This window comes from Pinus tabuliformis, chromosome 5_2, assembly GCF_031772625.1.
Source record: "Pinus tabuliformis cultivar Carrire ecotype Pingquan chromosome 5_2, CPIR1, whole genome shotgun sequence".
Classification (NCBI taxonomy): domain Eukaryota; kingdom Viridiplantae; phylum Streptophyta; class Pinopsida; order Pinales; family Pinaceae; genus Pinus; species Pinus tabuliformis.
The window spans coordinates 642671595-642699522 of NC_142306.1; the positions used below are offsets into that span (position 1 = coordinate 642671595).

At 40.6% G+C, this 27928-nt stretch overlaps 1 pseudogene; it reads left to right on the forward strand.

The window, feature by feature from the left end:
• Nucleotides 1–27928, forward strand: LOC149160682 (magnesium-chelatase subunit ChlH, chloroplastic-like; annotated as a pseudogene).

A 27928-nucleotide genomic window follows, 5' to 3' on the forward strand; every position in this document is an offset into this window, starting at 1 on the left:
ATGATTGAAGACATAATTCATGACAAAGAAGCTAAGTTTAACAACCCAAATCGGAATGTTGCTTACAAAATGAATGTGAAAGAGTACCAACAACTCACACCTGCTACTAAGGATTTGGAAGAAAACTAGGAGAAGACCCCAAGGAACCTTATTTTGATGCAGAGAACCTACTTGTATATGGAAAACAGTTTGGAAATGTTTTCATTAGAGTGCAACCAACTTTCAGATATGATGGTGATCCAATGAGGCTTCTTTTCACAAATTCAAGAAGTCTACACCATGGATTTGTTTCTTATTACTCATTTTTGGATAAAATATTTAAGGCTGATGTTATATTGCATTTTGTAACTCATGGATCCCTAGATTTTATGCCTGGAAAGATAGTGGAGATGAGTGATGTGTATTACCCAGACAGTGTCATAGGAAATATCCCAAACATATGTTACTAGCTAAGTGAACTCATAGCTTCATACCAGTCACTAAAGGATAGTGGAAAAGGCACAAATATAGTCAACAATATCATTAGTACTATTAAAAAATGCAACCTTGACAAAGATGTTGCCATTCCTGAGGAAGGTAGAGAATTTTTAGCTTAAGTGGGCAATTTTGTAGTAGGTAGAGTATATAGTAATACCATGGAGATAGAATCTCGATTGTTACCCTATGGCTTGCGTGTTATTGTGCATCCACCTTCTATAATGGAATTTGTAGTTGCTCTAGTTAACACATCTATCCTAGATAGACTTGAGGATGGAATCTATTCTTTTGCAGGGATTCTTGCAGAAGCTGTTACACAAAAATATCGTCACCATGACTATTTGCAGTCAGTATGGGTCTATCATCACTTATACTGTCCTCCTAAGCAAGTCTCGGACCTCAGCTCTTCATGTCAAGCTTTGAAAATGAGAGAAAGACATTAAAAATCAACAAATCTCTGGTTCCGCACTTTCTCTCACTATTGCCTGCGGTCCCGCACCCCCTCTTCACATTACCTACATACCTACCCGCTCTGTCTCTAAAGGAGTGGGTGCAGACCCCTGTGAAAGTCAAAAAGGCACAAGTTTATTCTAAAAAAACTCACTTTGGGTTAATTCTAGATGATTCTAGAAGGAAGTTTGATGTGGATTGTTCGCTCTTAGGTGGTTCATGCAACCCAAAAGAGAAGGAGCTAATCCCTCAATCAGAGGAGCTATCCCTTTGAAGGAGCACCTAGTAACTTCCCTCCATTGCACTATAAATTAAGGCATTGGGCTGGTTGCTAAGGAGGTTAGAAGCTGAACATTTTTTAGGGTAAATGCTGGTGGAATTGAGACTTCCTAGTTAAGCTTGAGAGGAGAGATCACATACCTTTTTGGCTTCATTGGGAACAGAGTGAAACTTGTCAAAGTAGAGGAGACTTCTTGTTGGACCCTGGGAGGAGCTTGTACAACATCAAGGCACAGGTTGTAAAGTTCTTCTTTGATTTGAATTAATACAATCGGATTCACTTTTCTCAACAAATTGTCTTATGTCATTTGTTTCATGAATTCCTTGATCATCATGATAAGTATGTTTTATGATATTGGCTTTTCAGGTGCTATTTAATTTGTTTGCTTGTTTGTGTTTGCAGATTCGCAACAAGGGATCTCATTTCGATCAAAGGAGCGAGGCTTCCAAAAACTTGCATTGGACCCAAGGTAGGCCTAAAACACTTGTTTGCCTTTGTTTATAAATTGCATATTTAGAGAAAGATAGTTTTTGATTGGCTTGCTTGTCACTAGATATCGTTAGATACTAGGGAGGTCAATCTTGTCTGCAATAACGACTCATTCCGTGTGACAAAATGGCGACTCCATTGGGGACTTGATTTCTTTATTTGCTTTACTTTGACTTGAGAAACTGTGTTTTTGTTTCTGTTTTTGGCTTGTTGTGTGTGGAATTGGGTAGATTTAATAGATCTTGGATTATTTTTTGTTTTTCATAACTTTGGGAGAGGACCGCACCCTCGGTTTGAAACACAGTGCGGACCTATCCGCACTTTTGCTTTTCACACAGAGTGGTGCTGCACCTGTGTGAATTGTGGGCCTGCAGACCCTGTAAAAATTTTGGAAAACTTAAGATTTTCTCTTTTAGTCAGCTTAGTTTTTGTTTATATGTTATTATCCCCTGCCCAAACCTGTATGTGACTTGTCAAGAATGTTTCTTAGGTTAATTCCATTGGTGTTAGGGTTTTAGGTGAAATTCCTAGAAGTTTTGGTTACCGGGCTTGATTTTCATTTTGGTCTTGTAGTAGCTCGAAGCTTAGAAGTTGTAGAAGCCTCAAATCACCTTGGTTTTTACTGGCCTTCTTATGAGTCTCACCATTTGCAAAATCTACCTTTGTTGAGGAATCCATCTTGTGTTTTCTCTTGGCAAAACTTCGAAAAGGCTTGTGTTAAAAGTTTGGACTTCATTTTTAGAAAAGAAAACAAAAATTGGTTGTTTTTTGACTTATTTGTGATTCTGGACAAATTAGTCCTTAGTTTGCTTATAGCTAAGTAAAACATCCTTGAAAAGAAATCTTGTAAGCTTTTACTTCAAATAGTTTTTTATAGTTTATAGATCTCAAGATTAGAATTTTCCATAGTTTTGAGTGTTTTATAAAAAATAAAAAATATCTTTTGGAAAAAGTTTGTTTTTGTAGTATTTGAGTGTTTGAAAGAAAAAGGAAATTTTTGTGAAAATAACTAGTTGTCTCGTTTTGAGTGCATTGGAAAAGACAAAAAACTCTTCTTTTGATTTGTTTGTTAAGGAAAAGATTTGTGTTTACAAGTATTTGCATTCTCAAACTCTTTCCTAGCTAGAAATTCATTGAAGGGAAAAGATTGCTTAATCATCTTAAGTGCACTTTTAGTGATTTCGAGTCGAGTCTTCACACCACAAGTTTCATCTCTGCACCTCTTGACTTAAATAAAAACCAATAAAGATAATGCTTAAAGTAAAATCTATCTAGTAATATTTTTATTTCTAGGGCTCTATTACACCAACATACCTTAGGCTAGTGCCTTGGAGTAGGGAGTAATTAACTCTCCAAGACCGTAAAACAAACAAGTGGCTGTATCTTGCGGTAGGAGAAAAATCCAATTGTTACATCTATGCTCTGGGAAAGCTCCTCTTAAAGGAGAAGCACGAGACCGTGTTCGAACCAGTGTGGGAATCAATCCTTCCTCATTGGGAACGATGCCAAATATTCACGTATTAAAAATGGTAAACCTCAGATTAACCATTGTCGAGGAGCCTGGGGTCACTTATTGGTAAACCTTGGATTATGTCAAGGAGCCTTCAAGGGGATTGAGCTTGTTACTCTGCCCTTGCATGTGTATCAGATCGTAGACTGTTCCCCCAAGTATATTTGTTTCCGTTGGTAACCATAGTGACCATATTCTATAGGATTCTTCCCAAGGTGACGGTGGAGGGAAGATCCCACTGTACCTGGAGCAGACGTCGGCTAGACTCACTTGGATTTTTTGGGGGGTTCTCTTCACTCGAGACGGTTTAGTGGAGAAACTTGTGCCAGTCTATTCATTAAGCAGCTTGTTGGGGTAATTGTTCCAACCACCATTTTTGTATTAAACTCTGCGATGTTGGATTTCATCATCAACTAGTGTTTTCAGTACGAAAAGTTACTGTTTGTGTGTGGTTTGATCTCCTAGATTCTTTAGGCGTGTGATTCAAAATTTGTTTGGTTCTTTAGAGGCTTTAGGTGGTTTTCATTGAGATTTTACTTTGTTTGCATGTGAAGTAGTTAAAATATTTAATCATGGCTGAATTACCGAGGAAGTCCCGTAGACTTCGGGGCCAACCTCCTGAGTTTTCACTGAGCCAGCCTGAAGGGTTAAGAGCCCTCGTAACTCCTAGAGACAGTAGAGTTGGGTCACCTGAAGAAGGAGAGTCTTCTTTGGTGGTACATCCTGATTTTCAAGCTCTAGTAGCAGATTATAATCCACAATCTGTGTCTGTTTCCGAAGTTACTAATATTTTTTCATCTACTAGTGATTTAGGTGAGGAACCTAAAATATCCGAACCTGAAACTGAATTTGTTGCTACTCCAACATTGGGATTTACCTCTCCAACTTCTAGTGGTCCTGGTTCACCCAGGGTAGAAGGAATAATTACCCAAAATATTCCTTCTGGACTTATAGCTATTGAAGAACTTGCTACTCCAGAAGAAGAAGAAGGCATCCCTATCCCTGATAATCAACCTGTTATAGAACTTAGGGAGCGTGAATCAATCTTTTATAGTCCACCTAGAAGCAGTTCTTGGTATCTTTCTTTGACTAACTTTTTGGAAAACCCAGGACTAAGTTTTTCATCACCTCGTATTCCTTTTCACCCAACACCTAGGGGTTACTATCCTCCGTTAAATATGTGAAGACAGTTGTCCATGTTTTCTCAATCTCCAGAAACCTTTTTGTACGGAGGTCCTTCTGTTCCCTCTGGGTATCAGTCACTTACTGGTACTTTTTCGGGAGCATCTCCTCAACCCATTGAACAAGGGTTATTAACTGGAAATAATGGAACTAAGCCATTGAGTGTAGAAGATATTCTCATGATGTCAGGTACTATTCCTAATCCTCAACCTCAAGGTGGCCAGTTACCGCCTGGGGGGTAGCCTCAAAGTCCTCAATTATCGCCTGGGGGGCAACCTCAAGGTACCCAATTTGCGCCTGGGGGGCAACCTCAAGGACAGTACATACCTACGGGATAGTACGTTCCTCAAGGTCAACCCCAGACTCAATATGTACCTCAAGGTCAACCCCAGTATCAATATGTACCTCAATGTCAACCCCAGTATCAGTACGTGCCTCAAGGTTATCAACCTCAAGGTCAATACTCTAACCAAGGTTTCCAACCACCTTCTAGTCAATCATATGTCCAAGGAACTGGAAATGTACCTTTGAATTATCAACCCTACCCTCAACCTAGTTATGGTCCTCAATATTCTCAACCTGTTATGGGTTCGTACCCCGGAATGAACTTAGTGTGGGATCCATCTCAAACTAAACAGGTCTTGCAACCGAATGTATAGTTGTCATCTCAAACTGGACAACCCTTGGTTTCTGGTTCACCCCAGCAACCTGTCCAGTCTACCATTCAAACTTCTGCACCTTCTGTAGTTTCTCAGCCTGGGCCTAGTACGCCTCGTACTCCGCCTCAAACGGCTGTTGCAACTGTTGCAACATCTGTTCAATCTACCCCACCTACTTCTGGAGTATCGACAGCTCCGGTTTCTACTGTTCCTGTATCAACTCCTCAGACATCTTTACCTCAGTCTGGATCCACAATTCAAACTTCGGTTCAAATTCTTGTAGGACAACCTGGTTCAAGTACGGTTGTCACAAGTCAAGCTCAATTTACTTATCAAACATACCAGGGACAGTACCAATTCGGTTCTGCTGTGCAGCAGCCAGTCTATCAGTATCAACTGTACCCTGGGTATACATATCAACAACATCAACAACCCCAGTACAGTTCGGTTAATCCTGGTTTTCTGGGAGGATACAATATCCCAAATGCAATTCCAATTCCTAGTTATCTTAGATATCCTCCTCCTGGGGCTGGTCTCATGACCCAGAGTTTTAGGGACCCTAATCGTCAGTTACCGTTTATCGCAACTTTGGACTTGCCTGACTTGTTGCGCCTTACGAACGATCCCATTAACTATCTTCTGTTTTGGCCACCAATGCCGAATAAGCTGACTAGTGATATTCCTAAGTTTGACGGCAAATCAGGAGAGGACCCGTCGAACCATGTGGTGACTTATCACCTCTAGTGTGCATCTAATTCCATTTCAGATGATTCAATCCGTTTAAGGCTTTTCCAACGCACTCTAATTGGTCTTGCGGCCAAGTGGTACATTGAGTTACCATGAGCCACTTTTTATAATTTTAGTCAGTTAGCTACTTCGTTTTTAACTCATTTTCAGTTGCCAGTCAGATATGACAATGGCACAGAATTATTGACTTCGTTAAAGCAGTCTACGTCCACTTACATTTCAGATCACATTCATGAATGGAGACGTCGATGGTGTTTAGTGAAGGTTTTTATTTCGGATCAGATCTTAGCTGAATGGTTTGTAAAATCTTTACTGCCGAAGATCACTGAGGATGTAGCTAAGGCTGGAGTCGTAAGCACAGTACCTTGACTTAGTTTTTACGCAGTCAGGTACGTTACACGAGAAAATCCCCGATCTTCCTAAGCAAAATCAAATAACTGTAGCTCCTTCAGGGTCTCATGCCGCTGATGGTATGATTGGTACGGTTAACACCAAAAGTAAGAAGAAGTCTTCCAAGAATTCTTCCCCTATCATAACCTTGCCAGATTCCTCGACAGGAGATTCTTCCATGGAAATTTCCGTCGATATTCATGTTGTAGAGTCATCTACAGCCAAATCAAAATCCGATGGTAAGAAGAAAGGGAAGAAGAAAAATAAAACAGATAAAAATTCGAAAGAGAGACCATATAAAGAGGAATCAAATGATGAGAAACGCAAACCTTGTTATCCTTGTCTCATTTGTGACGAAGATCATTTTACAAGAGATTGCCCTCATCGAGCAGAGGTTGCGAAAATTGTCAAAGGTTCCCAAACATCTACTGTTTTGAAAAAATCCTTTTCCAAGTCAAGACAGTAAGATGATAGGTTCTTCCTCAAATGCCAACGAAGAACCCATACTGATGATGTCCCATGTTAGGATTGCGACTCAATCGCATGATTATGGAAGTAAAATTCCTGTTGATGGTAAAGAAGCAGAATCTTCTCATTCTAACCCATCAACCTCAGCTCCCGGTTCCGATCCGCTACAGATTGAGAAACCTAATCCAGACTTAGTAATCAAACCACCCGCCAAGGGTATACTTCAAAAGTCAGCTTTCAATCCACATGCGAGAGCGGCTCAGAACTATAACATTGTTGAACATTTGGCTGTTTCACCTTCAGAAATGTCGACTTTAGAAGTGCTGCAATCATGTCCAGCACAGCGTAAATTACTATTGTCGGCTATAAGAGCTGTTGACGTTCAGAACTCGAACCTTATAATTTTCGATCTAGAAAATAGTACACCGTGCTTACCTCATCAAATGGCTTTCCAGATCCCAGTGTTAGTCAAAAACATACCTATTTATAGGACTGTGATTGATGAGGGAGCCTCAACGTGTATTATGTCGATACAGTGTTGGAGATCGCTTGGTTCTCCTTTGCTAAATCAATCCCCGACGATTCTAAAGGCCTTTGATGGCCGTGGGTTTCATCCTTTTGGCATCTATAGGATTTAACTATAGGGGTAGAAGGAAAAACTGTTAATCTAGATGTGGAGGTGGTTGATGCCCCTCTAGATTACAACCCTCTCTTGGGTCGTAGTTGGTCTTACGCTATGACAGCTGTCGTTTCATCGGTCTTTTGGCTTATAAAGTTCCCTCATAATGGAAAGATCATAACTATAGACCAGATGACTTACTTTTCATCCGACCAAACCTCTTATGAAAGTATTCAGCATGTCGGCAAAACAACGATCCCGTATAAGGATGTTGGAGTAGGACTAGTTAAAGATTTTGGTTTACTGGGAACTTTTCCCTTTCCTCCTATCAACGCATCGTCTTCTACTGCAACCATTCATATGATTTCGTCAGACACCATTATTTATGATGATCCTTGGACCGTACCTTCTGAATCTGAGAAAGACTCATTTGGTGATGTGATGCCTTTGAGTCCATATGAAATTGCGTATCAGGCCGTGCAGTCGTTTACCAACCCATCTTCAACCAAAATTGACTTAATGAATGTGGTCCATGAGGAGTCACTTTCAACTTCAAACTCAGATTCAACAACGTTTTCTGAACTTGTTCACACTGATGAGAAAATTTGTGAAATCCTATGTGTCGATGATTTACCATGGGAAGATCTTCATCATAGATCTTCGTTTTCACCCGAGAGTGATCGTTTTGAAAATGATTTTTCATCAATTTTTATGACTGAATATGTTAAGGAACCTCAGAATCCAATGAAAAATCCTGATTAAGAGTTAAGTTTGGGAAACATTTCTTGAACTATTCCTATTGATATTTCGGTTAAGCCTGGAATTGTTGAAAACATTCATATAGGTGCCTTGTGTACAGAAGATGAAATTCAAACATATAAGGCCCTATTTCAAGAATTTTGCGACGTGTTTGCCTGGTCATATGAGGAAATGCCAGGAATTGACCCTGCAATTTTTGTTCATGAAATCAAAACTTACCCGGATGCTAAACCCGTCCGACAATGTTTGTGTCAGATCCACCCGAAAAAGTTGCTGCTATTAAAGAAGAAGTTGAAAAATTACTCAAAGTAGGTTTCATTTATCCGATTCTGTTAACGGTTAACAAAAAGCAAGGGACAATAAGGATATGTATCGATTATAGGGATATTAATCGAGCCTGTCCAAAAGAAAATTACCCAACTCCCTATATCGATCAAATCATTGATGATTGTGTTGGCAGCGAAATATTTTCCTTCATGGATGGTTTTTCCGGATAACCTGCTGATCAACCAAAAACGACTTTCATTTGTCCATGGGGGACATTTGCTTATTGCAAATTAACTTTTCGGCTCAAGAACGCCGGGGCAACTTTTCAAAGGGCCATGTATTACACGTTTCATGATATCAAGCACATTGTGAAACCCTATCTCGATGATTTGCCTACTCATTCATTACATAGAGCTGATCATCTCATCCATTTACGAGAAATCTTTATGAGGTGTAGGCATTATCGGATTAGGTTGAATCCACACAAGTGTGTTTTCTATATAGAAACGGGTTAGTTACTAGGGTTTGTTGTTTCGAAAGCTGGCATTCGTGTCGATCCCTCGAAGGTTGAAGATATTGTCAAATTACCTCCTCCTTCGAGTCTTCGCCAACTCCAAAGTTTGCAAGGGAAAGCAAACTTTTTACGTTGATTCATTCCTACCTACGCCGACATTACAAAGGGTTTTACCCGGTTGTTGAAACAGAATACTCCATTCTTTTGGGATGAGATAGCTGAGAAATCTTTTGATGCACTAAAACACGCGTTGACCCATGCACCGTTATTGCATCCTCCCAACTACAACCAGGACTACTTCTTGTATCTCGCCGCCTCCCATTCCACCATTGGAATGGTGTTAGTTCAAGAAGATGAATTCGGTACTGAACATGTGATATATTACCTTAGTCGAACTTTAAATCCAACTGAGCTAAAATACTCACATGTGGAGAAATTGGCATTGGCAGTTGTTCAAGCTGTCCAACGCTTTCGTCATTACATTTTACTACGTAAAACTACAATAATTTCTTATTGCAACCCTATGATCTATATTTTGACCAAGCAATTGCTAGGGGGAAAGTACTCCAAATGGATTTTCATCCTACAGAAGTTCGACTTGGAATTTGAAAAGTCTAAGTCGAAGAAATCTTTAGTTTTTGTGGAGTTAATGTGTGACTTCTCGCGTGCTGACACGGAAACTGTGGCGGGGGAGCCCATTGCAGATGAATCCTTGTTTCTATTCAGCACTTTAGATCCATGTTATGGGGATATCATCGTTTATCTCCAGACTCAATCCTTTCGGCTAGAAATTTGAAGGTCAGAATGTCGAAAAATACGATTCCAGTCCCAACAATTCAGAATTATTGGAGATACTCTTTATCATCGTGGGGCGGACTCTATCTTTCGATGTTGTTTAACTCATGAGGAAGTTGAAAGGGTTCTAAATGAGTGTCACTTGCGGTCATATGTCTGGGTATGCCACAGCCCAAAAGATATTGCATGTTGGCTACTTTTGGCCGTCTTTGTTTAAAGATTGTATTAACGCGGTCCGAAAATGCCACAACTGCCAAATTTTTGATTGAAAGATGTGCGCTCCACCTGCTCCTCTCCACCCTATAATTTCCATCGGTCCGTTTGTGAAATGGGGTATTGATTTTATTACATGTAACCCTCACTCGGCCGGGGGGCATGCATATATCATCCTTGTGGTAGATTATTTTACCAAGTGGGCCGAGACGATGCCTACATTTGAGGCAGACGGCAAAACAACTGCGATTTTCATGTTCAATCATATATTTGCTAGGTTTGGTGTTCCACAAGCGATTATCACTGATCATGGGCATCATTTTCGAAATGTTATGATGACTGAACTTACAGGCCAGCTTGGCTTGCGTCACGATAGTTCAACTCCATATTATCCACAAGCTAATGGTCTGGTTGAAGCCATCAACAAAGTTCTAGTCATCATGATACGACGAATCATTGGGATTCACAAGTCGAATTGGCATAACATGATATTTTTCAGCGCTTTTGGCGTATCGAACCTCAGTAAAAACATCAACAGGGTTCACTTCTTTCCAACTAGTTTATGGTCTGGAAGTTGTGTTACCCATTGAATGCGAAATCCCATCATTGCAAATGGCCATCGAGTTACTTCCACCCACTTCCGAAGAGGAAAAATGTTTGTTATACTTGGCTCAGCTAGATGAGAATCGACGTGATGCTGCATTGGCGATTGAAACTCATGCAAAATGTATTAAAGCTCAGTATGATCAAAATGTTACCCCTCGAAATTTTTCGGAAGGAGACCTAGTCTTATTGTATGATCAAGAAAATGATAAATTAGGCGCTGGAAAATTCATACCTATGTGGCATGGTCCCTATGTTGTCAAGCAAAAGCTAGCAAAAGGGGCCTATGAATTGGTAGACTTTGACGGGGTCTCTTTAGGTAAACCCAGAAATGGTCTTTACCTAAAGAGATATTATGCTTAAAATTTTTTTAGTTAGGATAGTTTTCTTTCTAGCTGGTGTGTTTTAGTTTTAAAAGTGTGCTTAGCTTAGAGAGTGTTTTTTGTCATTATTCTTGCTTATCTTGGTTTTACTCTTGATATTGCAGATGTCGACACCTCTCCACACATACATTGGTTTTGCTGATGGTGCTTGTCGTAATACACGGAACATTTCTTCCGCAACTTGGGTTATCTATTCGCCCTCTGACGAGTTGGTATCTATGCATGGGGTAAGCCTCGGTCAAACAACCAACAACATTGCAGAGTATACTGCAGTGATTGAGTTATTATCTGAATCTATTTCATTTGGGATTCAGAGTTTGGTAGTGAGGTTAGATTCTAAACTTGTTGTATTACAACTTAATAGAGTATATGCCATTAGAAATCCAGTGTTATTGAGATTATTTTTCAGAGTGCATCTCTTGGAACGTGAATTTGATTATATTGAATATCAGCATATTCCAAGATATTTAAATACATTAGCAGATGCAATTGCTTCTCAAATGTTAAGTAGACATTTGCAATAATCATACAAATAAATTTAAAAACATTCCATAACATGTTTTACAAGATAAGCCGGTAATAGTGATATAGTATAATATAGGAGTGTGTCAAAATATACATCGTCCTCGATCATAGGTTGAAAAACACCTTATGATCGGCAAAAATGATAGTACAAAAAGCAAAAATGTCATATGTGTCTACAATAGGCGATCATCCTATCACTGGTGATGATCTCGATAAGAAACCACTATACGGGCCACCTTACAAAGGAACCTCCTGAAAGGTCCTGGGACCCCAATCACATAGCGTTATAGTCGACGAGGAATGTCATCTATGTTGGTCTCCAAAATGTCTCCTGTCAAACGCTCTAGATGGCTCTCCAATTCGGCCAAGGTCTTTGCTGATTTGTCCTATGGGGCTGGTGCCGCTGCAGCTGGTTGTTTCCTCTTGTAAGGTTGGAGATTGGCTGGTCGTTGTGGACCCACAGCTGCATTTGAAAATTTTACTATCAATTTTGGGACGAGATAAAAACAAAAAAATAAATAAATTAGGAAAATGTTGAAAATGATTTTACCTGAGTCATCCCATTGCTCTCCTGGTGGAAGAGCCATGTCTGGGTCACCGCAAAAATCTACCCCGGCGTAAGGAAAGTCCTGAATAGAAAAAACCTGGTTTTCCAACCAATGGAAATACTCAGGTGTGAATCGAACGACCTCTATCCCCTCCTCAAGATGACGGGCCATAACTGCAACCCATCGCATCAGTTTGGGCTCTCGAGGAAGTCCAGCTCCAACAGTGAGGTGCTGTGGGACCAACATTGGGACCCTATCCAGACTAAAGCTCATGACTAAAGAACCATATCCAAAGGTCTTCAGTTGTTCGTTCTTGGCTCTAGTCAGTTGGCCTTTTACATTAGCCAACACAGCATCACACCAGTTGAAGATGGTGCCATGAAAGCAGTCAACTACCATCCGCATTTGGGATCCAGTGGCTATATGTAGTGCTGCACTCCCGCAAAGCCTGGTAATAGTAAACACGATTACCATGCGTTTAGGAAGGGATATGGTTTTTATGTCTATCCCTTTGTCTCTAGTCTAGTTGTTACAGAACTCTAGCTGGAGGTTATCGACAGACTGGCCACCTGGCCTAGTCCCGAATAGAGTCAAGTGTTCACCTCTCTTAGGCAAACCAGTCAAAAAGTATATGTCTGCCAGCTCCATTTCGAGCTGGTGACCACCAATGAAGAAGCATTGGTCCTGTATGCTCCACCTATCTACCAGCCACTGCAAGAAGTCCACCTGGGCCCTCATGCCAGGTATGGCCCAGAATTTGTACAAGCTGCATGCCTTCAATGCATCAATCGAAGGTTGATGATTTATCGTGGCAATATCTATGTCCTCATGCTCCCGTTCTCGCCAATCAAGAATGATGTATACTCTACATCCAACAAAAAGGCGAATTAGAATATAAAAATGGAAATTTTTGGGTGAATTTTGAGAAATTTAGGGTTAAAAACCCTTGCTGCGGGGACCACACCCTCTCTATTAGAGACAGTGCGTGGGTCCGTACCTTGCCTTCACGGTAGGTGCGGACCCCTGACTTTTTCCCCATTGCGAAAAAGTCGGGGTCGACAGGCTACCTGTGTTATGCCTGCGGGCCCCCGCGCGTAGCCTTCTAGCCTAAAAATCCTCTAAAAAATGAAATTAAAACCTAAAAACAAATTTGAAATGGATGAATTTGAAGAGTAGGATGATGTGGATTACCTAGAGGAGACGACGCTCGATTCCAACGGACGGATTTTCTGCAATCTTCATGGGAAGTTTCTGACCAAAAGCCCTATTTTCTCACCCAAAACTCAAACAGTAAAAATGAATTGACAGAAACCCTTTTTATAAGTTTTTTGAATAAATGAGTTGTTAATTTGTTTATGTTTCACTTTAGAAAGATAACTTTTGTAGCATTTTTATCCATTTTAAACAGGTATGAGTAATGTTTGAGTTTTTGTTCAGGATAACGGATTTTTCAAGCGAAATCGGCCATTTTCGACGAAAAAACGTTAGAGTCACCTTTAAGCTCTTTTCTGACTCCTAAAACATGAAAAGATCACCAATTTTTTCTTTTTAAACTCGTTAAAATGGAACTAAAAAGAAGGTCCACTTACAAATCTTTTTCTGACTGTAAAAACATGAAAAGATTGCCGGATTTTTGTCGTTTCAAATTCAATATTGGTTATAAAACGACGTGTCATTGATCGCTTTTTTACTTTTTTGGATCAGAGGCGCTAATTACGAAAAGTACTTGTTGGTCGTAATGATCAAGCTATTCTCTCAGGTATTATTTTATACTTTTTCGGGCTTGGGAGACACAGATTTAGGAAAAATTTCAACCATGGAGTCTTCTTAAGTTTTTTCAGACTCTCTAAAATTGAAAAACGCTGAGTTTCTCCTATACTGGACTTGTTAAAATTTAACAGTAAAGGACCTGTTCAATTACAAATAGGAACGGACCACTCCTTCTTAGGGTTCGAATTTAAACTAAATTGGACTCATCCGAAGGATGAGCTTATAATCAAGCAAATGTTATCCTCCTCAAGCTTGTCAAAAATAAAGAGGTACTTGCTAGAAATGGTGGGGGAAAAGAGAGAAAAATGAGCCCGTTTATATTACTTTGTAACCACTCTTGAACACAAAACTTATATTCACCTCGGTTGGGAAATCCTTTTCCTAACAGTTGATCAAACCACATTGAAAGTCTTCAATCGGTTTCTAGGTATTAACTTTGGGTCAATTGTCACCAAACCATCTGCTGTGTCGTTATGTGTTCAAGAGGTCAGTGCAAATAAGCCATTCATCTGCAAAATATTTGTCATCCATCTTGACCATCCCTGAGTCAGTCCTTGCAACTAAATTTATTCAAACTTGATCTATGATTTCGTGTTGTGGGCTTGCCTACGATGGACCGCTTTCTATCGACTTCAGCTCATTATCTAGAAAGATGATCTAGAAATCATCAGTACCTTGGGATCTGCATGCCTCAATGGCAAGTTTCTCGCCTTCGATGATAGGTTGTATCATTGACCTTCGATTAAAGGATTCCGTGGCAAGTTCAACATCAACACATCTATTCACATCTCATGGATTGTACTGAGTACTTTGAGGGCCATTGACATTACTGGTGGTTTCTCTCATGCTTGTTAACAATTTACATCATTGACTGGTAATCAAGTGGTTTCTACCATGTTTGACTTCAACACATTCATTCGCATGGATAGAATCGTACTGTTTCGGGAAGTAGAAATGAAGACCCTGGATCTAGTTTCCACCATCCAGCCTGCGAGGAATTTTGTATTCATTATACTGTGGACTATTCATAGACAGATGGCTGCGTCCATACTGTGTCTATATGTGTCTATACTTGTGATGTATTACAAGATCATTCCTATATCAGAGTAGTAGTTAGTTTTCTAGTCAGTTTTGATCTGAGCATGGGAATGCCTACCTCAGCGATGATATGATCTCATATATATATTTTGCATTGAATATTTTTACAGGTTCCAACCGAGCTCTCCACAAGATGATCCTTGAAATGATAAATTACTTTACTCTTCCTAGATGATAAATGAAATCCTCATCTACTACAAACTTCGCACTTTAGGGGGTAATCTGTTACACAAAAATATTGTCACCATGACTATTTGCAGTCAGTATGGGTCTATCATCACTTATATTGTCCTCCTAAGCAAGTCTCAGACCTTAGCTCTTCATGTCAAGCTTTGAAAATGAGAGAAAGACATTAAAAATCAACAAAGCTCTGGTTTCGCACTTTCTCTCACTGTTTCCTGCGGTCCTGCACCCCCTGTTCACATTACCTACGGACTTGCGTGCTCTGTCTCTAAAGGAGTGGGTGCGGACCCATGTGAAAGTCAAAAAGGCGCAAGTTTATTCTAAAAAATTCACTTTGGGTTAATTCTAGATGATTCTAGAAGGAATTTTGACGTGGATTGTTCACTCTTAGGTGGTTCATGCATCCCAAAAGAGAAGGAGCTAATCCCTTGATGAGAGGAGCTATCCCTTTGAAGGAGGGCTTTATCCCTTTGAAGGAGGGCCGAGTAACTGCCCTCCATTACACTATAAATTAAGGCAATGGGTTGGTTGCTAAGGAGGTTAGAAGCTGAACATTTTTTAGGGTAAATGCTGGTGGAATTGAGACTTGCTAGTTAAGCTTGAGAGGAGAGATCACATACCTTTTTGGATTCATTGGGAAGAGAGTGAAACTTGTCAAAGTAGAGGAGACTTCTTGCTGGACCCTGGGAAGAGCTTGTACAGCATCAAGGCACAGGTTGTAAAGTTCTTCTTTGATTTGAATTAATACAATCGGATTCATTTTTCTCAACAAATTGTCTTATGTCATTTGTTTCATGAATTCCTTGATCATCATGATAAGTATGCTTTATGATATTGGCTTTTTAGGTGCTATTTAATTTGTTTGCTTATTTGTGTTTGCAGATTCGCTACAAGGGAGCTCATTTGGATCAAAGGAGCGAGGCTTCCACAAACTTGCATTGGACCCAAGGTAGGCCTAAAACAATTTTTTGCCTTTGTTTATGTTGAGGGCCCCGAGGTCGGGTCAACAACAAGGGGGATACCCACCTGGTCCGGAACCTGGTTGGCGGCTCCTTGCCCATTTGGAGTAGCGGGTCCGACTGGGGGTAATGGGACCAGTTTCCCAATGTGATGGGTGTGTGTGTGTGTGCGTAGAGTCTGATGGTATTAATCTAAGGAAGGGGGGGGGGGGGGATTCTTCTAATCTAGTTTTAATTCTAACTGCTAAATTAACTCTATGCTAATGTAATCTAATGAAGAAAAATACATCTAATCTACGCTAACCCGGGGTGTTTTTCTTTTGTTATGCGATCTAGAAAGATTTCTAACAGCAGCCGGTAATAAAGATCATTCAACTGATATCAGAATATAAATCAATAAAGATAAACCATTCTGCATAAGAAGTTAGGCAGAGTAGTTGTGAACAGCATATCGCATAATCAGTTTTCTATATGTTAAACATAAATAAATGACCCCACCGTACAGAAGTGCCAAATGGTAATACAGACATTCATGCAATAACATACAAAGAACTCAGCCACATATCACTTTAGGAATACTAGCAGAATCTAGCCAAGAGATAAAAGTACCATTTATGACTAAGTTCACTAATAAACTTCAAGTAACAATGATTTATTTCTACTTGTTCTAACATCTGCTAAGAGTACAGAAGTGCAACATCAGTAACAGATATTAAAATGCAAACATAAATAAATCTCGATCCATCCATTCATCAAAAACCTCCTCTGAGGGTGCAGAAGTGCATGTTCGGAGGATAAGTTTTTTGACAGATTTACGGACCCTTCTCCAAAAACCATGAGAAGGGTTAAATACTACTAACTAATCAATCTTAATTACATGAAATTAGGGAATCGGCCTCAAATGACCGCCCTTTTACTAAAAGCAACTTTATTTCTAAACTTAAAATCTAATTTCTGACCGTTTCTGTATATTCTCTTTAGTGCTGTCAACAGTGTAATGCTTTCCTGGGAAGAGTTGGCTAGCCGCCTTCTTGTTTCGCTCGGGAGATAAAAGTGGAAATAGCAGGAGCTGGCACTTCCTTCTGGCAGACCAGAAGATATTTTCGAAAACCTTTCTCTAGCTAGGTGTATTCGCCGCGTGTATACTTAGCGTGTCCCAGTTTCTTCTCGAACTGATTTTGCTGTTGCCGTTTTCGGTTTCCGGTCGTGCGAATGACTGAGTGGGTTAAGAGTCGTGCTGCATGGGCAACTCCCTGTGTCGAGAATTTCTTCTGTTCTTTGTTCCAGGTTTCCCTGAAGCGTTCTCCTTCTCATGCGCTTCTTTCTCTGCTTCACTAAGTCTTAGCTTCAGGATCTTTTCTGAATACGCTACTTTTGTGCGCCTTTGACTCTGAGTCCTGGATAGTCTAATTTCATCAGTGCTGGTTGGCTGATAGCCTGGAATCCGCGGTTCGGCTGCATGCGGCATCCTTTTTGCGAAAGCATTCTCTCTTTGCTGATTGGCGCTTTCCTCTTTCCTTCAGATGTTTCCTGCATATAAACTTATATCAGTTGTGTGTCTTGCAGTTTACGCAAAGGAGAAGTGAAATGAGAAGACTTGACGTGAAAGCATTAATCTCTAATGAACGCATAATTCTGACATCCATCATCACTTGACTCTTTGATAAATGTAACGCAATCATTCCTAGATACTTAAGCATGCGGTCATTAAATTCTTTCAAGGCGCGCGCTTAATGCATGGGTCTATCGTGTGGTAAGTCTTTTCAGATCGCAGGTTGCAGATCGCAGATTGCCGCCATCGCAGATCGCAAATCGCAAATCGCAAATATCGCAAGTTCTCGTTTAATGGTTATGTCGTATAGCGTAATGCTTGCGATTTGCGATATCGCATATCGGCGATCGCATTGCTCGAAGATTTTTCTTTTAAGGGGCGTGTGTGAAGTATGCGATGCGATGAACTTCGCATCGCAATTTCGCAGTGTTTGTTTTTTGTGCTCAAGTTATGCTTCGGCCTTTCTTTGCGATGCGATTTGAGCCTTAGGGAGAGAAATACAAAAACTTTAGAAAAAGTATTTTTTTGGGATTTTCGTTCAGGGTCCCCTCTTCGTTTGACGTTATTGCTAATGTCAAATGAAGAAAGGGGGGTTGTTGGTGACCACAACAATGGCGATTCACTGTGAAGAACCAGTTATCTCTGCTTGTTGTTCTATTGCATTTTCACTTCCAAAACAGAAAAGTTTTCTTATGCCTAAATTTTGTTATGGATAGATAGAGTATTACCTTTTATCCTATCAATGATGCTTCGTCACAACTTCTTATTTGATTCTGATTGTTTGTTTCCCCTGGGTTATTTTTTGTATTCATACCTAGTCATTACTCTTTCTCCTCAAAGACAAAATAAGGTCTTCTCTGCGTACTGGCTTTGTAAAGTATGCTCATTTGTCGCAGGTAGAGCCTCTGCTGCCCGCAAGCATCCATAGCCTCGACAGGGTTACCATGTTATCCAGCAATGATCCTTTTTCCTGCTTGAGGTTGTTTACAACATTCCAGAGAAAAATCCTTTTGACACTTTTTTTTTTTTTTTTTTTATTCTCTAAAGAACAATGTCTTGGTTTGGTGGCCAAATTATGATACAGTCATTCACTTGATTTATACTTTTTGCTGAACAAGCTGGCTCGTGATGAGACCCCTTGTCTTTCGATTGCACAATCTTGAGTCGTTGCCCTGTTTCGGTAGACAGTAGTGGCAAAGTCAGCAAGTTATAATATCTGTGATCATGATAAGCCAGCTCTTGATGAGACCTCTTATTCTTTGAGATATAGTGTTTTCTTGGATTGTCTCTCTGGATGCTGCGATTTTCCTTAGCAGGGAGGAAGTCATTGTTTTTCCTTAAGAAAGCTCTGGACGACAATAATAGAGTTTTAAGAACAGCAGTTTTGCAGAGAATACCTATTTTGCTATCGATGATACCTTTCATAGCATTGGCATAAAACAATTTTTGCCAAAAGTTACTCTCATCCCAGGTTTCTTTGTGAAGTTTGAAACTAACATCATATTCAGGTTAAAGTCAACTCTATTTGTCAATAATAAAAGTCAGATTTTTCGAAAAGTTTTGCTATTTATACAAGTGAAATCAAAATTTGATACAGAAATGGTACGTTTCTTCATGAATACTATTTATGATCATTCACAACCAGCCCTATCTATGAAAAAAATGAAAACTAACATGAAAATTTAAAACTATCCTACAAAAACAGAAGGATGACCTTCTATGGGAAATACATTTTGAGGATTTGTCCGTTTACAGGCAGAGAATCTCTTCTGCCTATCAAGTCCTGCAACACAAAAGTCGACGGGCCTATGACTTCTACGATTTGAAAAGGACCAAGCCATAGCTTCTGGAATTTCGTATGTTTGCCCTTTTCTTCGTGAGCCTTATCCCACTTCAAAACTAGATCACCCATCTGGAAGTTTTTTCTGGTCTTTATGTTCGAGTCAAAAGAGGATTTTATCACCGCTTGGTGGTGAGCATGGGTTTTCTTGGCCTGTTCTCGTCGTTCTTCTAACTTGATTACCTCCATTTGCCTTAGTTGTAAGGGAGAAGTAGGTACTTCATCAATGTATTGTACTAAGGACAAAGAGGGAATGAGTAAGTGAGTAGGAAGAACTGCTTCTCTCCCGTAAAACAAATTAAAGGGAGAAGTCCCGATAGAGGCTTTCTTGGTAATTCTGTCTGCCCATAAGGCGTTTACCAGCACTTTGTGCCAATTCTTTTGGTTTTGGTCAACTGTCTTTTTGATAATCCTGATTAGGTTCTTGTTCGTTGATTCAGCCAACCCATTACCTTGCGGATAGTAGTTGGCAGAATACTTCAGTTTGAACCCTCTTTTGAGTGCGAACTCAGTCATGGTATTTCCAGAAAAATATGAAGCGTTATCAAATATTAAGGCCATTGGCAATCCAAACCTAGTAATGATAAACTGATCTATGAATTGAACAATGTTTTCAGAATTAGCTGTCTTGAGCGGAATTGCCTCTACCCATTTAGTAAAATAGTCGGTTGCAGTGAGGATATACCTATGTTGTTTAGAGGAGTGAGGAACGATCTCACCTATTATGTCTAGGCCCCATTGGCTGAATGGCTGTTCGATGTTAACCGGCTGCAGTGGCATGGATGACTTCTTTTGTTTTCCTGCAGCAGTTTGGCAGACTTGGCATTTTCTCACGTGATTGTACGAGTCTTTGAACAGCGTGGGCTAGTAGTATCCTGCACGTAAGATCTTGTGTGCAGTGGCTTCTCTAGAATAGTGTCCACCTGCTGGTCCATCGTGGAGTTCCTGCAAAACCTTTTCGGCTTCAGTTTTCTCAAGACATCTAAGAAGCACAGAATCATAGTTTCTTTTAAATAAGACATCATTTACGAGCTGGTATTGTTTAGCTTTTAACCTTAGGGCTCTCTTTTTTATGTGATCCAGGTGAAATGGAGCATATCTATTCTTTAGGAAATAAATGATGTCGGCATAAAATGATTCTGCGTCGTTTAGGCTTACCTCATACGCGTGCACCTCTTCAGGTGACTCTTCAAGGATTTGCAATGCTCCAGCTAACATCTTGCAGAAGCCTTGGCCTCTTACGATGTGTGCCGGCTTGATTTCTAGGTCGTATTCTTGCAAGGCGGTGATCCAATTCGCTCTCTTTTCGCCCACGTCTTTCTGAATCAGGAGGTTTCTTACCGCCGGGAATGGTACTATGACCTTGGTATGAGCCTTTAGCAAGAAGGGTCTGAAATATTTGACTGCTTTAAAGACGGCATATGCCTGTTTTTCTACGTCCGAATATTTCAGCTCAGCACCTTGTAAGTTTGAGCTAAAGAATGTGATTGGGGCTTCGTCCTTTTCTTTGTTTGCCTGGGTCAAGATTGCAGCATAAGAATGCTCTGAGGCAAACGTGTATAAGACAAATGGTTCTGAAAAATTTGGGGTTGCTAGGGATGGAGCGTCGATGATGGCTTGTTTGATTAAGTTAAACGCTTCGTGCTCGTCTAGACCCCATTTAAAGTTTGAATTCTTTTTTATCATTTTTTGTAAAGGAGAAATAATACGTGAAAAATCTGGGACAAATCTTTTCACAAAATTGATCTGTCCTAGGAAAGATTGCATGGTCTTTTTGTTATGGGGCATGGATATCTCGGAAATTTCTTTGATTCTGGTAGATTCGATGTGAATGCCCGATTTGGACACTATGAATCCTAGCAATTTTCCTTCACTCAACGCGAAAAAAGATTTCTTCAGGTTAAGCGAGATTCCATACCTTAAACATCTTTGAAAGATTTGCTTCAAATCTTTGAGATGGTCGCTTCGTTTTTTGGAGTACACAGTTATATCATCCAAGTAAATCACTACTAATTTATTGATTAACCCTTTGAACGCAATATCCATAGCTCTTTGAAAAGTAGCGCCGGCGTTGATCAGACCGAACGGCATCTTTCGATACGCGTAGGTACCCCATTTAGTTCGGAAGGTGGTTTTTAGCTGATCGTCTGGGTGTACCAGCACTTGATTATATCCTGAAAATCCATCCAAGAAAGACATCAATTCTGAGCCTGCTACAGCCTGTAATATTTGCTCCATAGGTGGGAGGGGAAAATTGTCCTTCTGACAGGCTTTGTTGAGATTCCGGAAGTCGATGCAGATTCTAATATCTCCGTTTTTCTTCCTAACAGGTACCATATTGGATACCCATTTGGAATGTCTGACCGGGAAAATTATTCTGGCTCTCAACAACTTATTCAGCTCAGTTTTTATCTGATTTTCCAGGTTGGGGTGAATTTTTCTGAGCTTCTGTTGGACGGGTTTCTCATTATCGATCATAGGCATAGTGTGCTGAATGATAGAAGTGTTATAAGTTTTCAGCTCATCGTAGTTCCAGGCAAAGATGTTTTTTTACTGTCGTAGAAGACGGATGTATGCTGATTTTTCTTCAGGAGCTAGGCCTTGGCCTAGATTGACGTTTTGGGGTTTCTCGTCGGTTCCTAAGTTCACTGATTCGTAGTTCAGAGTTGAACTGTAAAGTTTGGCGTTAGCTGACCTTTTGAACCGACTTTTTAAGTCATACAAATCTTCTAATTTGACCACTGATTTGGGTATAGCGTTATCAGTGCCACTTTGTTGTATTTGGTGGTCATGACAGTCCTCGTTGATTATCTGGTTTGAGTAGGATCCTTCGGACGTAAGGAAACTTACGATGTCTGGGTCGTCATTGAATACTCTCCAGTTGGTGATGTTGTCAGGAATAGACGGTTTAAAAATTAATTCTATCGAAAACCTATCTGGACTAAAGTCTTCGGAGGGAATGAGTCTGGAGGCTACGTTTGCTAGCAGGTCTGCGCTTGCATTGTGAAGTCTTGGGATTGATGAAATATTGAATGCTGTAAAATGCGCAGTGAGATCTTGCACTAAAGATTGGTAGTGCTTTAAATGACTAGACAGGCAGTGTATGGTGTTACGTACCTGTTTGACGATGATCTCGGAATCTCCAAAGACTTGAAGATATTTGACGTTAGAGCCGATTGCTTTGTATAGGCCTTGCACCAAGGCTTCGTATTCCGCTGTGTTGTTCGTGCAATCGAACTCCAGTCTGCATGTGAGCATGGTCTTATTTCCGTCTGGGCTAATCAAGACGCATCCTTCTCCCGCTCCCTCGTTGGACTTAGAGCCATCAAAATATAATTTCCAAAATAAAGAAGTATTTACAGGGTTATCTAAGAAACTAACACATTTTGAATCATCAGTCTGGGAAAAGTTTTCTACTTGGGACACGACTGAATTTTCTAAATCTGGTGATATGTGAGCATTGAAATTTCCAAGGAAAGAGTCTACCGAATAGTTGCCTATGATGCTGCTGTTGTATGCTATGGCTTCGTTCTCTCCCTCTAGGTTCGTCACTATGTACTTTTGGTGCAGTTCTCGTTCAACCTTTATTTGATTTGGCTTCCCGTTGAAGGGTAACCACATGTGCGACCAGTCAGTCGAAAAATATCCGTGGAGCTTCTCGGACCAATCCCTGCTAAGAATTAGACCATAAAATTCAGGGATGTCAGCAACTAGAATATCGATGACCTGGCACACCTTGGGGTTGGACGATAGTCTTATGTTCACTTGATTTAGTTCGCCTATCACTTCGACTTGTGATCGATCAAGTTGAACTATGCGCACTGCGGATTTTTGCGGTTGAACATTAAGTTTGGCACATATTGACTTGGGTAGAATATTGGTTGAAGCACCAGAATCAACCAAGCAGTTATTCACGTTTCTGTTAAAGATCTCGTAAGTGAGGAGGAAAGGGGGAGTGTGAGATCTAAACCTCCCTCCAATCAAGGCGATGTCATTTGGATCGATTTTATTGATCGCGTTGATTGGGGGTCTTCCTATATTATGGGAAGCTATAGCTGTAGGTAGAGGGGCAGTAGGTACGGCGTGTAACTCTTTCATCATGATCTTTTGTTGGTGTTTCAATTTGCTCAGCTCGTACAGGGTGATATTAGCCCTAGTCTTCTTCATGTTGTCGATGATGTTATACTCCATTTCATCCGACACTATTAGTGTCTTTGATGGAGGCGATTGCTCTGATTGGACTGGGCTAAATGAGGTCGCTTTAGGGGTTGTCTTCTTTGTTGCGACCCTTTCTTTTGCTAGAGGGCTTGCTCCCTTCTGTTTTGGGGTAGTCTGGGGAGGATCAAGTTGATTTCTGCTTCTCGTGCTAACCGGAAGTGCTTCTTGATCTTCCTCTTGTGGGAGGATGAAATCCCACATTCCTTGCAGTTCCACCACTTCTTCATCGTCGGTATGCGTTTCAGTGGTGTTCTCTTCTTCTTCTTCTTCAGATTCCACGTTAGAGACCACGCTAGGTGGCTTCGTCTCCATAGGAGGATTTCTCTTAAAACTCCTAAAAGGCTTTCTTGGGGACGATTCTGCTACTTGTTTCCTGATATCAATCATCTCATTTGACATGGCCTTTAATACCTTTTGTAATCCTTCCATGTCGAAAGGATCCTTCGTTTGCTTCTTCTTGGTTTCTTCTTTGAAGGAGATTTTCTTAGATTTACGCTCTTCGATTGTAGATCTCTTTTCTAAGGCTACTACGCATCTTTCGACTGCTAATGCCTCAGCCAAATTTTCGACTAAGGTTGTCTTGCTTGCCCTATCTACGAAGATGGCCAAGTTTGAAGGTAAGGCCGTGATGTACCATTCGCATCTTACTTCCTCGCTGGGTTGGGAAGCAGCGGGGATTTTGTTGAGGATCTTGTTGAACCGTAAGTTAAAATCTTTAATGGGTTCCCGAGCCTCAGCTTTAAGATTGGATAGATCGTTGATCAGTGTCGCTGTCGATCTATCATCGCCGAATTTAGTGAGAAATTGATTTTGAAAAATATCCCAGCTGGTGATAGATCCGGAGGGTAGCGAGAAGTACCATGACCCGGCCGTCCCTTGCATCGTGTAGGGGAAGAGTCGGACCACGGCGTCTTCGTTGGTAACTCCGTTGAGATTAACAGAAAGCATGAAATTATTGATATGTTCTTCAGCTAGCATTCCAGTTTCTGGATTGAACTTTGGTAACCACTTCTCGGGATGGGCAGGTATTGGACTCAGGGGTGGAGGCATTAAAACCGCCCCAGGGTTGTTCCATGGAGATTGTGCCATCGCTGAGTTGCTGGTTAGTAAAAGTGTAGAAGATGATCTTTGAGGTTGAGAAGATAGAGATGTTATGATCTTTGACGATTGTGGAGGAAGGGTTGCGGAAGATGGATGAGTGATCTGAGGTGGAGATGTGGGTGGTCGACTTCGCGGAGAGGGAGTTGAAATGGATGAGGTGGATGAAAGAGTCTCTCTGTCAGACTCTTGAAATGCTTTCCTTGCTCTTTTCCTAGTGGGGAGAGGGGTTTCAGTTGGCTTAATGCCAAACTTTTCACTCTTCAATCGGGTCAGGGGATGAGCAGGGTTGTATTGCGAAGTCAAGCTGCTTTTAGATTTATCAGATTTCTGGTTAAAAATAGAGAATCCATGGAGTTTACGGATCAAGGTTTGAACTTCAGGGGGATCGACAATAAGTTGTTCTGATGTATCGGGATGTATAGTAGCGGTGGATGTCCGAACGACTTCCAGTTCCGAGTTTAGTCGTATTGGGGAAGTCGGGGAAGTTGGTGAGGGTGATTTGCTCTTAGAATGGTATTTGGGTTTTGAATTATGTGCCATTCATAGCTGTGGCCCTCCTTCTAGCGCCAGAAATGTTGAGGGCCCCGAGGTCGGGTCAACAACAAGGGGGATACCCACCCGGTCCGGAACCTGGTTGGCGGCTCCTTTCCCGTTTGGAGTAGCGGGTCCGACTGGGGGTAATGGGACCAGTTTCCCAATGTGATGGGTGTGTGTGTGTGTTCGTAGAGTCTGATGGTATTAATCTAAGGAAGGGGGGGGGGGAATTCTTCTAATCTAGTTTTAATTCTAACTGCTAAATTAACTCTATGCTAATGTAATCTAATGAAGAAAAATACATCTAATCTACGCTAACCTGGGGTGTTTTTCTTTTGTTATGCGATCTAGAAAGATTTCTAACAGCAGCCGGTAATAAAGATCATTCAACTGATATCAGAATATAAATCAATAAAGATAAACCATTCTGCATAAGAAGTTAGGCAGAGTAGTTGTGAACAGCATATCGCATAATCAGTTTTCTATATGTTAAACATAAATAAATGACCCCACCATACAGAAGCGCCAAATGGTAATACAGACATTCATGCAATAACATACAAAGAACTCAGCCACATATCACTTTAGGAATACTAGCAGAATCTAGCCAAGAGATAAAAGTACCATTTATGACTAAGTTCACTAATAAACTTCAAGTAACAATGATTTATTTCTACTTGTTCTAACATCTGCTAAGAGTACAGAAGTGCAACATCAGTAACAGATATTAAAATGCAAACATAAATAAATCTCGATCCATCCATTCATCAAAAACCTCCTCTGAGGGTGCAGAAGTGCATGTTCTGAGGATAAGTTTTTTGACAGATTTCTGGACCCTTCTCCAAAAACCATGAGAAGGGTTAAATACTACTAACTAATCAATCTTAATTACATGAAATTAGGGAATCGGCCTCAAATGACCGCCCTTTTACTAAAAGCAACTTTATTTCTAAACTTAAAATCTAATTTCTGACCGTTTCTGTATATTCTCTTTAGTGCTATCAACAGTGTAATGCTTTCCTGGGAAGAGTCGGCTAGCCGCCTTCTTGTTTCACTCGGGAGATAAAAGTGGAAATAGCAGGAGCTGGCACTTCCTTCCGGCAGACCAGAAGATATTTTCGAAAACCTTTCTCTAGCTGGGTGTATTCGCCACGTGTATACTTAGCGTGTCCCAATTTCTTCTCGAACTGATTTTGCTGTTGCCGTTTTTGGTTTCCGGTCGTGCGAATCACTGAGTGGGTTAAGAGTCGTGCTGCATGGGCAACTCCCTGTGTCGAGAATTTCTTCCGTTCTTTGTTCCAGGTTTCCCTGAAGCGTTCTCCTTCTCATGCACTTCTTTCTCTGCTTCACTAAGTCTTAGCTTCAGGATCTTTTCTGAATACGCTTCTTTTGTGCGCCTTTGACTCTGAGTCCTGGATAGTCTAATTTCATCAGTGCCGGTTGGCTGATAGCCTGGAATCCGCGGTTCTGATGCATGCGGCATCCATTTTGCGAAAGCATTCTCTCTTTGCTGATTGGCGCTTTCCTCTTTCCTTCAGATGTTTCCTGCATATAAACTTATATCAGTTGCGTGTCTTGCAGTTTACGCAAAGGAGAAGTGAAATGAGAAGACTTGACGTGAAAGCATTAATCTCTAATGAACGCATAATTCTAACATCCATCATCACTTGACTCTTTGATAAATGTAATGCAATCATTCCTAGATACTTAAGCATGCGGTCATTAAATTCTTTAAAGGCGCGCGCTTAATGCATCGGTCTATCGTGTGGTAAGTCTTTTCAGATTGCAGGTCGCAGATCGCAGATCGCCGCCATCGCAGATCGCAAATCGCAAATCGCAAATATCGTAAGTTCTCGTTTAATGGTTACGTCGTATAGCATAATGCTTGCGATTTGCGATATCGTATATCAGCGATCGCATTGCTCGAAGATTTTTCTTTTAAGGGGCGCGTGTGAAGTATGCGATGCGATGAACTTCGCATCGCAATTTCGCAGTGTTTGTTTTTTGCGCTCGAGTTATGCTTCGGCCTTTCTTTGCGATGCGATTTGAGCCTTAGGGAGAGAAATACAAAAAATTTAGAAAATGTATTTTTTTGGGATTTTCGTTCAGGGTCCCCTCTTCGTTTGACGTTATTGCTAATGTCAAATGAAGAAAGGGGGGTTGTTGGTGACCACAACAGTTTATAAATTGCATATTTAGAGAAAGATAGTTTTTGATTGGCTTGCTTGTCACTGGATATCGTTAGATAATAGGGAGGTCAATCTTGTCCGCAAGATCGACTCATTCCGTGTGACAGAAGCAATATACTAGAATATAGAAAATATTTACAGAAATAATTACAGTGGAATCCTAAAAAGAAGATAACGAAAGCATCCTGGGGGGCCATCTCTACATTTGTTGATAAGCACCCAAAGAATAGAGGTCAAATGGTGAATGTTGTAGAGACAATTGGTTCATTTCTTGGATTTGGAAGAAAGGAGCCTTGGATTGAGTATCTAGAAAATACAAGGTTTCACTTAGTTGATCAAGAGAAGCTCCACACTCTCTTTGGATTTATTTATGATTCTTTGAAGCTATTTTTGGCTAATAATGAACTTGGGGGATTGAAGCAAGCTTTAGAGGGATGTTATGCATTACCTAGACCTAGAGGTGATCTAATTAGAAATCCCAAGGTGCTTCCCACTCAGAAAAACATCCATGCACTGGATCCACAAGTAATCCCAACGGTGGCAACAATGCAGAGTGCCAAAGTGGTAGTTGTACGGCTTCTAGAATGCCATAAAGCAAACAATTAG